We start from the raw sequence: 10,466 nt of genomic DNA, 5'->3' as shown, positions 1-10,466 counted from the left end.
AGGAGGATGATAGACTGGGTAATTTGGTTCCCTGTCTCTGAAGCTGTGTGCTCGGAGGTTTGCTATTATACCTGCAGTCGTGTTTTTTTATTTTGTTTTTTAGGAGAACTTCTCTCATGCTCAGTTCTGTCAATCTTGTGTCCTGAAGTCCCCATGTAGTCAGCTCCTGGGTTCTTCTCTTCTTTTTCTCGCTGTTTTCTTTCTGTTTCTCATCATAATGTGGCTGTGGTGATGTAGTGCTGTCTCAATGCACAGGACCTACTTGTAAACTCACACACCCTCAGATCAACCAGAGATTCATAAATGCACAAAGGCCAGGGTGATAGTGGTGGTGAAGAGAAGTCAGCCTCGAACCAAGTGGCCCTTACCAAGAAAATAATAGGAGTAGAGCTCTCAAAGATAGAGAGCGCCGGTGAAGAGAAGGCAGTAAGAGGGTCTGTTTCATTTGCACCGAGTCCTCCCCTCGTCATGTAGCCAGCTGACAGGGAATATTTTTATCAGCCTGGCGCACACAGTGCAGAAAGGAAACGAACTCATTTGTAAAAGCACACTCACAACCAAGGACAAGATCTCAGCATGATAGAAGAGAGCTGTCTTTTTGTTCTATCAGAAGTGAAATCATTCATTTTTATTTATGCACTTGCCCCACCTTATCATGCAAAGGTTGTGCACAAGGCCTTTCCCACTTTGTGTCAAATGAAGCAGAAAACAGAAATGTAAAACGTGTTCCCCGCTGTCTGGACCCTTCCTGTGCTGAATTTTCTCTGTGTCAGCATAAAGACATTTATTGTCTTCCTTCGCATCGTATTTTAGTCTTTCCATTTCTTTCCGTGTCTTTTCTTCCTCGCCTCTGTGGAACTTTCTTCGAATGCAGTTGGGCTGAAAGAAGTCACCTTTGTTTAGATAGAGAATTTACTCTGTCTGTGCATTTATCCACGATATTCATGGTTTACATGTCTGTTGATTTGCATGAAGTTACAAGTTGGTAGGATGGCACAGCTTAAGAGTGCGTGAGAGGAGGCAGCAGAGACGGAGAGTGGGCATCAATTAAGCATGTGCTGAAGTGGCGTCACTGGGCTGCTGTGTTGGCATGTCTGCACCGTTCAGGAAAAACATGGCTATCTCTGGGGCATTGTTTGTAATTTGGCATGTAAGAACAGCTAGATGGCTCCTTTATGTAAGCAGTCCCAGAGTCGCAGACATAATCTCATATGCATATATTGAAGAAATAAATAATTTTACAGAAGTATATTTTGTTTTAAGATTATTATGAAAAATATTAGAGCAGCCTAATCCATTTTTACAAAGGGCTTATGCTTCCAATTGGCTTGTGTGACAATGCTTTTGAATGTGTTTTTTAATCAGGATTAGTGTTGAATGAATCTTATGTGGAAGCAGGAAACATAATTTTCTTCATCCTCAAATGGAATGCAAATCCCTTGCTCTAAATTGTTTGTTCTTCATCTCCAAAAGGACAGTCATGGCCAGAAAAATACTGTTTGATTTATTTATTTATTATTTTTCCAAAACAACACGGTTTCATCTCTTTGCAGCGACACAAATAGCCTAAGTATGACAAAGTGACAGATAGATGATCCATTGCAGACGATGTAATTGAAAACGCTAGGAGGGGGTGGACAATTAATCTCTCTTTCTCTCACTGCTTCAAATTTCCATGGAGAAATACCTCAAAATGCAGATAATTGATAAGAGTGTTATTGATTAGATGGTTTGGGAGGGGAGGCAAAGAGTTGCAGAGGTTTTCCATCACTAATCTTTCTGGCTGTGACTGCATCTAAATAACCTGCAGAGAGGGATAAACAGGCGCATCCATCATGGGATGGCTGGTGGAGACAATGATGAATGCCTCCACCCTCTGCCACCCTCCGCTGCACCTCTCTTTCCTGGTCAGGGATAGGAAGTGACACCGGCACTCAGGAGAAATACCAGGCTTCAACTGAGCAGGAAAACGCCTGCTTTAGCTCTGCTGTGATGGAAGGACTCGGGGCAGACTTTCGGTGCGGGTTGTTAGAATTATCCCCAGCCCTCCATCCCCTTGTCTCTGTGAGCTTGTAGGATTATCCATCTTGATTGATCCTGTTTGTTTTGTCAAAAAGAGAATCAGTTTGGAGGATTTCTGAGTGTGTGAACTCTCCCATGTATCCCTTCTGTGTGCTTGTATATAAATTGATTGTGTTGTGGGTTTCTTTTCTATCTGCATGCCCATGCACTGCGAGCCAAATCCCCTGTGCTGCTTCGACCCAGTGAGCAGGCGTGCCCACGCCAGCTCTCCTCAGAGGTGCCAGTCTGATAGATATGGTGTGTGTGCCAGGCTGTGCCTTTTCCTCCTCAACCCTGCGGCACTAAGATTGATCCTCTGTTCCCTCCCATTCTTTTCTCTCTTTTTCCTCTGTGTGCCTCTGCCTTTATGAGACTGTGAATAGGTGAAGCTCCCAGGCTCCAACAGATGGCCGGAGCTGCCCTGGTTCACTGTCTTGCGTGGATGCGCGCACGCAGGCACACACACACAGATATATATGCACACACACACACAATGCCCACAAACATTACTGCCCTGTGAATCAGACCCAACAGGAAGAAAGAGAGCAGAAGCACAGCTAAAACTAATGGGTAACAGCCAGGTAGGAAGACGGAAAAGACGTGCTCGAATAACAACAACAATATTCCAAAAGAAGTGGACAAAAATGCTGCTGAGAAAGGGAGCGAGGGTGAAATTGAATTGTAGATTGAGGGAGCCTCTCTCCTCCCTTTTTCCCTCCCTCTTTTATTTATCTCATGTGAAACCACGCCTCCCTCCTTTCACTTGTCAGTGCATCTATAACAGTGAGCTGTCTGCACCGGGCTGTGTGTGGGGTGAGACGATCTCCTCGCTCTGCTAGTACAGCGGACCCGATCTGACCGGACCAGACGAAGCTGGATGGTACTTGACTGGCCAAACAGGTGTGTGCATTTTTATCTGTGCCTGTGTGTGCATTTGTCATAGATGACTGGGGACAGCATGTGTATCCCTCAGTATGTGATTGCTTGTTCCTCCACAGGACTTGCTTTCAGAGTAGCGTATCTAGAAGGTACAGTGCTGGAGCTTTGCCCTAGTTTACACTTGAATGCTCCGATCCATTCTGTTCGCCTCTGAGATTTATGCGTGGAGTCGCTAACGGCACTGCTTATTGTGGTAAGAGAGATGGGACTGTTCATCGGATGCACTGGAGTATCTGGCTTTGAATCGGAGCAGTAAGGGGATAAGCTGCAGTTTATTTGGTGTAACAAGTTGGTAGTTTGGGGGCTTTAATTTGGTTTTTAAGCGATTGTCTCTAAAAGTGTTTTTCATGTTTCAGCATGCCTTATAATATGCCACCGAAAAGCAGCTTTAACAGCAGCTGTGCTGAGAATCTGCAAGTGTCTACTTTATCCACTGGAACAAGTCAGTGCAGCTTTTACTGTTATTTCGTCTGTCTTGGTGTTACATCCTATTTATAAACTTCTCTTTGTCCTCATATTTCCCAGTTTTGAGAAATGCTTTCATTGCTTTGTACTTACTCAGCCAAATATAATCCTGACTGTTGCTGAATACTGTGTGGTGTAAAATTAGAGTGAAAATCTGAACTTTTTCCCAAGAAAAGACCAGTCCAATTTTGAATGCTTTACACTGAGTAAACCTCAATTTGCAAACGGACTCCTTCAATCTTGAATCGCCATTTCGTTAAATGCAGCCGCTGCCACTCCTGTAAGAACCTGCACAGCTTTAGTCTGGTCCCTGTGAATGTACTCGTATCACTGTTTTAACGTCTTAATGGGTCAAAAGGCTGTGTCACTACCAAGTGGTGATGGTTAAGAGCAACAGAGTCAGGGGATGAGGACTGACCTAGTGGCTGCAATATTAATGACAGAGACTGCTGAACGTCCCGTGTTCTTTGTAGTGATATGGGATGAACAAATGCAAAGATGGAGGAATGGACGGAAAGTAAAGAAGCTTCAGAGATCTGTTCTTAAAGCATTCATTATTTATCACAACGCACTCTGCCATGGAGGCTCTAACCCCCACATCAACTGGCCTCTTTTCTCACTAACATGCCAGTGGACCGAAGGAGGATGCTCCTATTTAGTCTACCTGTCGGCTAATCCCCGGACATTTTAAGACTCCATCTTTATGCTATACACTTACTCTCGTACACATGCACACACCTACATGATGTTTTGTTCATATTTATGTTTGCACACACTAAGCAGTAATTGCAGGGTTACACTCACTAATGTAATGGGATGTGAAATTACAGTCGCTTATTTGTGCTGACTTAATTGCAGACATGCAGCGATTGCACGTTCAGTGCAAAATTTGTGCTCATGCACACCCAGCACATGCAGAGCACTCCGTCAACCATCAGCCATTTTCCTCTTAGTTTTGTTCTTTTGTTCACACACTCTTTCTTAGACAAATGAATTCCACACACACACACAAAAACACAGGCACAATCAGTGGGAGTGACGACCTTGAGACCTGTTGATGTTGTTTGCAGCGGCCGTGTTGTGAATACATAAGAGGCCATGTGGGGCTCCCGGCAAAAATGGGGTTCTTGACACGCCATTTGTAAAAATGGCTTGAAAATGTGCAGGAGAACTAGCGATGTGAGGCTAGTGTCAAAGTGAGACAGCAGCATGAATATGTATTGTATGTTAATCCCACACGCTTGACTCAAGCTGTTGATGAAAACAGAGGACACGTTCCCCCATCTTCACTCTGGGGAGGAAGTGCTATCGACAAACCTATTGTCAGCACAGCCTCATCCCTGGGCACGGGGGCAGAGTGGTGACAGGTGGCAGATATCGGTGACAGCAGCCAAGGTGACACTGCAGGATGGGCTCTGAGGGCCCACGGGCGACTGGAGCAGCGCTGGTGTCTGCTCTTTTTATTGCCACCTTGACCTTTTGTGGTTATACACAGGGTGGTTAGATTAGAGGGTCGTAAAGCTAATGTCACCCATTAGCTTCATTCAACCCTCTGCATGCGATGGTTTACTTCACCTGCTCCATTTCCTGGCCCCTTACATTTCCTACACAGTCTGTAGCAAAAATGTTCCCGGTCCCTTTGTTTTTAGGCATATCTTCACTTAGAATGACAGATAAACTCACTGGGCTGCCATTAAAGTGACAATAGAAACTTCCCCCACAATCCTCCTCAGTGCCACTGTTAGAAACACAACACTGAATAACACACTTGTTTAAGCCTAATAACTAAACAGACTGTGTTACTTACTGATATAGTAGAAATAATACCATATAAATTTCCTGTTTAAATCTCTTGTTAAAAAAAATGCATGCCGGCCCGAGGTTTGCTCTTGTTTTTGGTCCCTAACACTCGCCACCTTCTTCTCTTTTTATTTTCTTTTTATCTCCCCCGACGGAGGAATGGGGCTCATTTTCTATTGTCAGGTAGAGTTGTCACAGCTACTGTTGTGGTTGCATCATCCAGCAATTCAGCTACCTGGGGTAAGCTACCAATAGATACTGAGGAGAACAAAAGAGCTTCTCCTGTTTTGGTTGTGTAAACCAGAGGGCAGCCATAGTAAATTCAGACTTACAGCATTTGCGGTTAAACATTGTTGTTATTCTATAGCCTCTACTTGTGCACTCAGCATTTCTTTTAGAATGACTAATTAATGGCAAATCTTGGCAATTGGCTGTTTAAACGTAACATACTCCACTGAAAAGAGGCAGAAAGGAGGGGGTGGGAAAACAAAAACCTAACGTATACCGCCACGTGAGACAAAAAGATGCACTTAGACCTTGTGATATATCGGCTGTGGCATTAATTATATATTGGGCTTAATGAATATGTTGGGTGTATACGACTGTGTTCTGAGATTTTTAAGTAAAACACTGCTTCATGTTTTATAGGAAATATGTTTTCAAGTTTTAACCAGCAATCTAGGGTTGTACTTCTCACTGAAGAGCACAGAAACCCTCTTTATCCAGACAATAAGTAGTGGCCACGTGAATCCCTGTTCATCTGTGTCTATAAGCTGCTGTTAGCAGGTCCTGCTGAGGCGGCACCAGGAGATCAGTATGTAAATCTGAGAGCTTCTGCTCCTCTCAGCTAAAATGGAAGAAAGGCAGAAGGACTCCTTGAATGAAGCATCTCAGACACTCCTCTCTGGAAGCACAATGAGAAAGAAGCACAGTCCAGGACTGATAGGAGCACGCTGGTGAAGTACATCGGTGTAGTTCTTTCTCCGTGTTTGTGCCTGTGTCGCGTCGGATAAGTGTGCGCTGTGTGCAGATGCAATTCCCACTGTTTATGTGTGGAAAGCCATTCGACTATTGTGTGCGAATGCAATCAGATTTCAATCTCTTCCCTCTATATGGCTGAGCTGCTGCGGCGGAGGTGCCCCCACGGGGAAATGTAATTATACCCTGCTGGCCACAGAGTACAGGCTTCACTGGCCTATCTGTCTCAGGAGAGACAGCGGCTGGAGGCCCCTTCTCACTTGCAATATCAAACAGCAGCGATGTCACTAAAGCCCTCTTATATCTGTGAATTTTGTATTAAATCCGTGCACCGCAATCTGCTCCTCTAATCAGCTTTTAAATCCCGGGGTTATCTGTGGCCTTTTGCAACAGTTTTGTTACAGTTGTGAATAATTTATGACAGAATTAACTGCGGTTGCTAAGAGCAGTGATTGGGAGATTTCAGAACACAGCCAATATCTGACTCAAGTTCAAAGCCATTTTTCTCACCTCTTTTTTTCTGTCTGAGAAGCGAAATCTTATCAGCGCAGATGTAATTATTGTCGTAATTGCTTTCATCTGCATTTTCTCCACCTGCGTCCTTCATGAATGGCATTGAGGCATTGAAGAGTTTTTTTTATTGATCAATCTCTGATGTATATTCCTCTCATCCAAGCATGTGCTTCTGTTTTCTATAGCTGTGGCTCCTCTGCTGCCTGCTCTCAGCTTTGCTCTGAGGTGTGTGCTGAGATGATGTCCATTAGTAAGACAAAACAAACAGACACACCCCACTCTCCTGAATTTAGGCAAACAATCAATGAGAGCACTCAGATAACAGCAGACTAAATGGCCCATTGATGTTATGATTAAATGAATACAGGATGCAGAGATGATGGTAGGACACACCGACCCAAACCGACTAAAATATATTATTTTCTCATCTGGAATTTATATATACTGTACAAAACATCTCTCAAACCCTCCTGCCCTGTTCGGGCACTGTCGGCATATGCTCAGGACACATGCCTCACAGTCGATCAATATTTTAGACTCCCACTCTTCCTCTGAACACTGAGGTTTTTGGTTTGTTTGGATTTTCTCTAGGAAACTTTTTCTTGGTATCTCCAGTTTTTTCTTTGCCCAAAGGCTCCACTGTCACTTCTGCAGGCTGCTCTCTCCTTGTCATTATGGTCGCTTCCCATTTCAGCTCTGCCAAGCCAGTCATGGCTTACTGATGTAAAGCAGACTGCTACCAGTGCTGGATTAATGGTGTATTACACATTATTGGTCACTTATTTAAAAAAAAAAAAAAAAAGGTCACACAGCTGTTGATTAAAAAAGCAAGCTTTGGATGCTTGGTTGGGAGCAGAATACGCTCAGTTTTTGTTAATAGAGTTGTGTTAGCATGTTGCATCCACTCCAGGAGCTTGTTGGCTTTTGATGTCCTGTTCACAGAAATGGATAGTTGCTTCTGTCCTGTGCACATTTTTTTCTTTTTGTGCAACAGTTTTGATGTGCATATCTCCATTTCTCAGCTGATGGGTCTATTATGATGTTCCTGTGTCCCACATGGACTTAAATCATGGATTATTCACAAGACACATTTGGGGGTTTTTCTGTCTCCCATTACTGTGATAATTAAAGAACCTAAGTAATGCAAGAAGGGATAAAATTGTTAGATTCATAATTATAATGTGATTGCTCTTCTTGGGAAATATAATGTCTTGCAGACAGATAAAATATGATTACAGTGTAGTGTTACTTTGAACTCCAGTACATTACAAAATAATAGATTGAACTGATCAGAGTGCTGATAGGCATAATGAGCGCTGTGTGATCTCGTTTGACAAAGGCTCAAATATGATTTAAAGTAAAGAAGAAATTAATAAATTTTAAAGAGAGAGAAAATGAAACAAAAAGCTATGACAAATGTGGGATATTCTTTAAGTCTTTGTTAAATCAGGAACAATGAGTTCAGCAGCAGTGAAGATTCCAAATGGAAATACTGAAAGTTGAAAATTTTACCCAGCAAATTTCAATGCATCATCCATTTCATCATGTTGTACCTGGTCATGGTAACTTATCAGAAGTTCAGCTGAGCCCGAACGCTTCTGTCTTCTTCATTTCCCTGATTTGCTACACTCTAGCTCTACCTTAATCTCAGTTTCTGTGTTCTTCGCCCTCTCTCCATCCCTGTGTTTAAGTCACAACTGCAGTTTCCCACCTCGTTGCGCACCCTCACCCCTCCCTCGTGCCTCTCCCTCAGGGTGTAGCAGTCATTGTTGTGCCAAATAAGGTTTATGGAATTACAGATCTCTGAAATTGGATTTTCTCACTCCACCAAAGCACTGGGATTACAGATTTAAGCCCGGGTGCACTGGGGCACAACTGACCTGTGACTGAAGTGTTTTTTTCTGGCTTCACCCCAAGGTGGCAGATCAAGAGATTGATGTGCCAACAGCTCTGGAGTGAGAAAGGCAGGCAGGCCGGCAGATTCTTTGTATCAGTATGTACCTGGCAATTAAATAGATTCAGAGTCAGACAGCTTTTTGGCTTGTGCGTCTGGATTTCTATTTCTCTCATGTCGACCACTCTCACTCTTACACACTCCTCCACGTCTGTCCTCACAACTTTGAGTGTGTTTGATCTAATTCTCATCTAATGAATCTTTTGATCTTCCTCGCCTGACACCCAGACACATCCCAGATTTCTACATCCCAAAGTAGCTCAATTCGTTCTAATCCTTAAAATCTGGCTGCTGGTGAAGCAATTGATTCCAAGTGATGTACAAAGATTTGCACTGTCTGCCCGAGGCTTGTTTAAAGAACTGTGGGATTTCTTAACTAACCTTGATCCTCCCCCACCCCTCCCGTCCCCTACAAATCTACCTCATCACACCTCTAGATCAATTCTGTCATTATCGCTCAAGTGATTGTACATTAACCACAACTGGAGTGAGGAAGCAGACAGCGCTGTGAATGCAACATTAAGATGTTGGCAGGAAGGTGGTATTCATTAGAAGTGGTGGCTTTGTGAACTCTTAATTGGAGAAGAGATAGGAGTGAGGGTAAGGGATCAATGGAGCCAGAACTGAAGTTTCAGTCCACTGACATCAATCAGTCGCCTCTCCAATGAAGAACGCAACTAATCAAAAAAACATTGCCTCAGGCTTCCAGTTATTTGCCCTCACAGTCAAACGTGATCAGGATCACTGTAAAAAGACAGCTCATTCCGGCTTATCTGGAGGATGAAGTCAGCTCGTAGCTTATATTTGTCAATATTTGCTTCAAAATGTCATTACTGTTTTGGTGTAAAACTGGCAAGAACCTGAAATTCTCTTCACAGAAAGGAATATTAAGTGAACCCCTGGTGTATTTTTACTCCACTGCTAAAAATAGTCCCTTCCTCTTCATCTTGCCATTGCCTGGGTAATAGCCATCTTTCTGCCGTGTCACGTTTTGATGTATCATTCTCTTATTCACATCAAGGACAAGGCCAGGTGTCACATTTTCTCTCAGTTGCCACGCTTGTCGTGCTTCCTTGTCACCCTTGGCCTGTTCCAATCCCCTCCTTCCCTCATCTCCCGCTCTGCTTACTTTTTATTAAATCTGTCACTTCTTTATCTCAGGGATTGAGAAAGAAGGAAAATCACTTTTGCCATTTGCAGCCTGCTGTGTCTGCTGAGTTCTGCGAATGTATGTGGATATCATTTTTCGCCACATAAAATCCTGTCAAAATAAATAATGTCTCAGATGTTTTGTGTTGTCACATCACTGAAATGCTTAGCTTTAAATGCCTATTCCGGTTACTTGTATGACTACTACACATTTTTAGATGGACAGATAAACAGGCACAGGTGCACAGACTCACCTCTCTTTGATGCCCATGAGTGGCTAGGAGTGCTGGCTTGGGCAGAGAGCAGCTGGGGTCAGAGACGTGCCTTGGCAGCGAGATGACAGTGGGCTTTCCAGCATATTCTTAGCTATGCTTCACATACCAAATGGCTAGGGTTTTGTGTGTGTGCGTGTGTGTGCACGTGCATATGCACATCACCACTGTGCGTGTGCAAGACACCTCATCAAAGATTTCACAGAGTGTTATGGAGATGTCGAAGTTGGTTTTGGCTTGCCTCAGATGTTTACATGCTGGACACTGACACCTGTCCAATCAGAACAGGGATCAGACAGCTCCATTCCTGTCAGCATGTCTTCACAGACAGACAC

General features: G+C 43.5%; 1 protein-coding gene across 6 annotated transcripts in view; it reads left to right on the top strand.

The window, feature by feature from the left end:
- The first annotated feature begins 2,810 nt into the window (after positions 1 to 2,810).
- The window catches only part of sulf2a (sulfatase 2a), a 33,497-nt gene continuing 25,841 nt past the window's right edge, over positions 2,811 to 10,466 (top strand). For 2 of the 6 annotated variants that reach the window (XM_014341026.2, XM_042214733.1), the window contains exon 1: positions 2,811 to 2,961. The gene's annotated coding sequence lies outside the window, so the exon portion shown is untranslated. Of the gene's footprint in view, positions 2,962 to 2,996; positions 3,443 to 10,466 lie in introns of those variants that run through there. The other 4 variants (XM_005915318.3, XM_005915317.3, XM_042214735.1 and 1 more) reach the window with 2 other exon arrangements.

Source organism: Haplochromis burtoni, unplaced genomic scaffold (genome assembly GCF_018398535.1).
Source record: "Haplochromis burtoni strain Fernald_Lab_line unplaced genomic scaffold, NCSU_Asbu1 Contig_12, whole genome shotgun sequence".
NCBI classification, from domain to species: Eukaryota; Metazoa; Chordata; class Actinopteri; order Cichliformes; family Cichlidae; genus Haplochromis; species Haplochromis burtoni.
Note: the sequence above shows the minus strand (reverse complement) of the source record. Positions and strands in the feature narration are given on the sequence as shown.